We start from the raw sequence: 6,671 nt of genomic DNA on the forward strand, positions 1-6,671 counted from the left end.
GTCCTTTATGGAGTCATCCAGCACAAGTTGGAGGCGATGGTTCAAGCAGTGCCTGATTACAATGTTTGGGAACTCTTTAGCTATTCTGGTGCTCACTCCAGATTTTCTCCTAAGCATAAAACTGGCACCATTGGAGCAAAATGCTATTAAATGCTTTTGCAGATATTCCGTAGTAAACCCAACTTTATGTAAGCTTCCCATCTCTGAAGAAAATATGGTCTCTGCATCCAGTGGTGGGTTCCTAACTGGTTTACTACCGGTTTGCTGAGAGGTCGTTTTGTGTGTGCGCTGCTCGTTTTGCTGCAAGAAGAATGAATGTCATAGATAGATTCACAGAGCAATACAGATTTCTTTTTCTGAAATTTATTCCTCAGTTCAAAAAACAGGAATATAAGAATTACGTTCAGTACTAAGGTCAGTACAAGTAGCTATTCAATAGTTAGTGGTGTCATGGTTATGATGAAAGAAATGTCCTTCTGGGTTCGGCTTGGAAAGATGGTTTAATGGAGGACAGGACCACATGGCTTGAGTCCTGAACAGAAAAGGTGATCACATGCTTCAGTGTTGGTGGAGAAAAGAGAGGGCTGACTGAGATGCTGAATACCTGGTTTTATCCCCCTCTGGCCTTTGATCTTGATCTTGTATTCTGATTGGTTGTCAGACTCCCATGGGGCCATGCAGGGGCAACTCTTTGGGCTACGTTTTGAATCCAGGTTTGGTTGAGTTCTCAGATGCCATGTGGCGAGTTGGGTAAAGGGCCAATATTATCATGCCTTAATCCCATCCCTCTAGAGCTGAAGGGGAGAACTCTTTATTATGTAAAGTGGACTAGCTTGGCCTTCTTAATGGCCCATTGACAAAGTGGAGATGGGCAGGAAGCTACAGGGAGCTATTCTGTCTTTTAAAACATGTTTCTTCCTTTTCACATCCATATTCTGCCTTTTCAATATTTCCTAGCATATTTCATTTTTCTGGGAGAGGGCTGGGAGAGGGCTGGGCTGGGTGATAACTTCCTACAGTTAGAAGCAATGGTAAAGCAAGATATGGATTTAAAACCAGAAACATTTTGTTGGGTATTTCAAAGAGAATACAATACATATTAAATTTTACATGTCAATAGCTGCTGGAATTGTGTTTGCAAAATAGTGAAAAAACAAAGATATGAAAATGAATAAAGAAAATATTAGAATGTGCATAAATGAATGTATTCGCATGTGCGAAGAATCGGAATGGCGGCCAGGGCTTTTTCGCTTTAGAACGATCTGGCGAAAAAGCGCTGGGAGCCCTTGAAACCGGCTTTTTAACGCTCTTGAGAAGGTCCCCCAGGATGACGGAGATTCGGGGGACGTGTGTGGGACAAAAGTTGAGGGGAGCCGATGCCTTCCGTTGGTCTGGGGCTTCGGATTCTCCGGCGTGGCTTGGCGTTCTCGGCGGCGGGAGTGGCGGCTCTATGGTGGCGGCGAAGGCGATTGAAAGCGCTTTGCGGCGGCTTCAGCAGCTGTGGGGTTTCTTAACCCTTTCCTCACAATCGTTACAACTTGGTGAGCTTACAGTGACTGTATTGATCAACTACTGCCATCTTTCAGAACTGGGGAATTCAAACAGGGCTTCTCTTCGGATCAGGCGAACCGGGCGGCTGGCTGTGTGCGCCGTGGCCGGAGCCTTTTCTGGATGCCCCCCCCCCCCCTATATCTGGCTCAGCTCCTTCATCGATGCTACTTTTTTCAACAGAGCTGTTTCTTGCACCAACGCTGTCTTCTTTACCAACGCTGCCTTTGTTATTATTGCTGCTTTTTTCAGCAATATACCCCCCCCCACCAGCACTGTTTCTTTTACCAACGCTGCCCTCTTCTCCAACGCTGCCTTTTCCACCAACATTGGTTTCAACGCTACCTTTTTTACCAACATTGGCTTCCTGCCACTCTGGACTTTGACTGTTTGACTTCCCTCACCCATATATTTAGGGCCTGTGATCTTGTTTTTCTTAGCTTTGACTGTTACCATCACTATTATACTGGTTTTACCCCCAGAAAGAAATCTTGGACCTGGGTTGCGGGTGGACAGATGACGGCAGTATTGTGTGTTTACACTGAACCCCCACAGGACCTTTTGACCAGCAAATTTGCAAAAGAAGAGAGGGGCAACAAGACACTCCCCCGCATATTCCATCTGAACTATAACTGGTCCCTAGCTACTTTAACTTTGAATATTAAGAGCCAATTTGCCATCTGAACTCGCACCTGAAATTTTAAACAACTGCGCAACTATTTTTAGTTTCCTTCTTTTCTTTCATCTTTCTCTTCTTTCTTTGTATGGGATATGCATGAGATACGTATGAGATGAATGAATGTCCCACTTTTTATTATCATATTGTTGTAAATTTTGTGTTTTTAACTCTTACGTGGGGACTGTTTGGGGGAGTGTATGAGTATGTGTGATTCGGAGGACCTGCCGGGAGATGCGGGGGCCATGGGGGTGGTTGGGGGGACCAGAGACACGGGAGAGGGTCGGGGTATTACGATTGTAACAGGGAGGGGCAGATACGGCGGGGACTTTAGGGCAGGCCATTACCGGGGAAGGAGGGTTCGCTACATTACAGAGATCCCTCCGTCCGGCCCTATGAGTCCCACTCCGAGACCAGATGGTGCAAGTGATCAGGACCCTGGACTCAGGCTGTTGTCGCTAAATGCCAGGTCTGTTGTACACAAAGCTCCTCTCATCCGGGACTTAATTTTAGACGAGAGGGCAGACCTGGCATGTATTACTGAAACCTGGCTGGGCCCAGAGGGAGGAGTCCCCCTTGTAGAGCTGTGCCCAGAAGGATTTCAGGTGCTACACCAGCCGAGAGCCCAGAGAAGGGGTGGGGGTGTGGCCATTGTTATCCGGGAGTCGTTAGTTCCTCGTAGGGTCCCTGCTCCGGAGCTTGTCGGGTGTGAGTCTCTGCTGATAAAGTTGGACCTCAAGGGTCAAGTGGGTCTGCTGTTAACGTACCTGCCTCCCAACAGCGTTGCAGCAGCCCTCCCCTCGCTCCTCGAGTCGGTAGCCGAGCTGGCAATTGAGTTCCCTAGGTTGATGGTCCTAGGGGACTTTAATTTGCCGTCGCTCGGTGAAAACTCTGATGGGGCGCAGGAGTTCATGGCTTCCATGACAGCCATGGGCTTGACCCAAGTAATTCGGGGCCCAACCCATTCGGCGGGGCACATGCTCGACCTCGTATTTCTCTCGGAGCAGTGGATTTGTGATCTTGGTCTGAGGGGTAACGACATCATACCCCTGTCTTGGTCAGACCATTGCCTACTGAGGCTCGACTTCCGGAGACCAAACCCCCACTGTAGGGAGGAGGAACTGACCAGGTGGTTCCGCCCCAGGCGACTTATGGAACCGTTAAGGTTCCAGACGGAGCTTGGGGTTATTCCTGATACTTTCGCCCACAGTCCGGTAGAGACTCTGGTTGCTGCTTGGCACTCGGCAGCATCGGAGGCCCTCGACCGGATTGCGCCACTACGGCCCCTCCGAGGCGGCGGATCCCGGAGACCTCCTTGGTTCACCGAGGAACTCCGGGAGATGAAGCGCCGGAGGAGATGCCTAGAGCACCGATGGAGGTCCGATAAGTCCGAATCGAACCGAGCAATGGTAACCACCTGCACCAAGGAATACACCAGGGCACTTAGGGCAGCGAAAAGATCTCATATAGCCACCTTGGTTGCGTCCGCTGAGTCCCGCCCAGCCGCCCTGTTTAGGATAACCCGCTCCCTATTGAACAAAAGGGAAGCGGGGGAACCCTTGCAGGGCAGAGCTGAGGATTATGCCCAATTCTTAGCGGACAAAATTGCTCGGTTTCGGTCGGATTTGGACTCCATCCCCGCAGTTCCAGCCGAGGCACAGGAGGATCAAGTAGAACATCTCTGGGTTGAGTTTCAGGATGTTACCCCCGGGGATGTGGACAAGGCCATGAGGGCTGTAAGTGCCTCCACCTGTGTACTGGACCCGTGTCCCTCATGGCTGGTCACTAACAGCAGTGAGGTGACACGAGGCTGGATCCAAGCGGTTGTTACCGCCTCCCTTCGGGAGGGGAACTTCCCCGCCGCACTGAAAGCGGCGGTGGTGAGACCCCTCCTAAAGAAACCATCTCTGGATCCAGCTGTTCTTAATAACTATCGCCCAGTCTCCAACCTTCCCTTTCTTGGGAAGGTTGTTGAGAAGGTGGTGGCCTTCCAGCTCCAACGGTCCTTGGAGGAAGCAAACTATCTCGACCCCTTCCAGTCAGGCTTCAGACCCGGTTACAGCACAGAAACCGCTTTGGTCGCATTGACCGATGATCTCTGGAGAGCCAGAGATGGAGGACATTCCTCCATCCTGGTCCTCCTTGACCTCTCAGCGGCTTTCGATACCATCGACCATGGTATCCTTCTGCGACGACTGCGGGAGGTGGGAGTGGGAGGCACCGTGTTGCGGTGGTTCTCCTCCTACCTCTCGGACAGGTCGCAGTCGGTGTTAGTGGGGGGGGCAGAGATCGACCCCTAGGCCCCTAACATATGGGGTGCCTCAGGGTTCGGTCTTATCCCCCCTACTATTCAACATCTACATGAAACCGCTGGGAGAGATCATCCGCAGGCACGGGATCAGATACCATCAATATGCGGACGATACCCAGCTGTATCTGTCCGCCCCGTGCCAACTCAATGAAGCGGCAGACGTGATGAACCGAGGCCTTGAAGCCGTTATGGACTGGATGAGGGTTAACAAGCTTGTGCTCAACCCAGAAAAGACCGAGTGGCTGTTGTGTTTCCCTCCCAAAGATTCGATCAATATTCCATCACTCAGGCTGGGGGGTCAAATTCTATACCCCTCAGAGAGGGTTCGCAACTTGGGAGTCCTCCTGGATTCACAGCTATCGTTTGACCACCACTTGACAGCTGTGACCAGGGGGGCATTCGCCCAGGTTCGCCTGGTGCGCCAGTTGCGACCCTACCTGAATCGGGAGGCTCTCACAACAGTCACTCGGGCCCTTTTGACCTCTAGGCTGGAATACTGCAATGTACTCTACATGGGGCTGCCCTTGAAGAGCATCCGGCGACTTCAGCTAGTACAGAACGCGGCCGCGCGAGTGATTGTGGGTGCACCTCGGTTCACCCACATAACACCTATCCTCCGCGAGCTGCGCTGGCTACCTGTCGATCTCCGGATGCGCTTCAAGGTGTTATTAGTCACCCATAAAGCCCTGCATGGTAGTGGATCTGGATACTTGAGAGACCGCCTTCTGCCAATCACCTCCCTGCGACCAATAAGATCTCATAGATTAGGCCTCCTCCGTATTCCATCGGCCAGCCAGTGCCGGCTGGCAACTACAAGGAGGAGGGCCTTCTCAGTAGTAGCCCCGACCCTTTGGAACGAGCTCCCCGTGGAGATTCGTACCCTCTCCACCGTCCAGGCCTTCCGCACAGCCCTTAAGAACTGGCTAGCCCGTCAGGCCTGGGGACAAGGATAGCCGCCCCTCCCGAATGATGAGTATATGTTGCTTACTATTTTATTATATGTCTCTATGTCAACGTTTGTATTCCCCCCTCCCTGATTTTATGTGAGCCGCCCTGAGTCCCCTCAGGGAAAAGGGCGGCCTACAAATATTAATAAAATCTAAAATCTAAATCTAAATCTAATTAACAATTAAAATCAAGGAGAAGGCTTTGGATACTTTTTAATAAAGGATTTGTTTTATCAATGGCTAACTAACAGAAACAAATTAGAAATCTAAAAGTATGAAAGAAAACACCAATTATGTAAGGAAAGACCACTAAAATGTATAAGCGAATACTATTTGATCATTATTAATGCGTAGATAACTGTGGGACATTACACACACACACACACACCAAACTATAACAGTGCCAGAAAAACACCAAAAGAATAACAACAGTTCCCCCCCCCCCCCAAAAAAAGACTGCAGATAAAACCAGTTTTTCCCCTAAGGACAGGAAAGACAAAGCCACTGGAATAAAAAACATCAAGGCATTATGGGAAGTATTAGCATAAAGGACAGTGCTAGAAACCTCACAAAACCAGAAACCTCACAAAACAGTGTCAAGAAACTCAAGCCTGCCCTTCAAGAAAACCCCAGGCCAAAGCACCAGCTGAAAGGAAGACTTAAGTTCTTAAGTACACCCATTAAGACAAAGGGAATCCGCTGGCTAAAAATAGCTCACCTGGAACTCCCTTTTTCCTGTTTCCTAGCAAAACTAACCCCCAGGATGACAAAAGACCTGGGACCAAGATTAACCCAGGAAAACAGAAAAACAAAATCAGGGCAATCAGAAGCACATCAAAACCCATCAAGCTGCAGAAGCTCACAAAGCCGCGCACAGCTAAACATATGAAAGCCATGGAGTCGCATAAAAGGTGATTGCTGCAAGAAGCAACCACATCTCAAAAATTACACAACCTCAAAATCCAGTTATCACACAAGAAACACTCAAAATCTCGCAAAGCTTGCACCAACCTGCATTTATAAAAACAAGATTTTGCATCACAAATAAAACATTTCCTACGAACAATAAAATTAAAAAAATACACTTCCTGAAATTTTTTTTAAATTTTTTTTAAAGCATAAAGAAAAAAAAAACCAGCCACTTACCAGCAGGCAGACTCAGTTGCTCGCCAATGAGATGGATGCTGGA

Source organism: Thamnophis sirtalis, unplaced genomic scaffold, assembly GCF_051295495.1.
Source record: "Thamnophis sirtalis isolate CommonGarterSnake01/CBP01778 unplaced genomic scaffold, rThaSir2_p1.2 scaffold_12, whole genome shotgun sequence".
Lineage (NCBI taxonomy): Eukaryota > Metazoa > Chordata > Lepidosauria > Squamata > Natricidae > Thamnophis > Thamnophis sirtalis.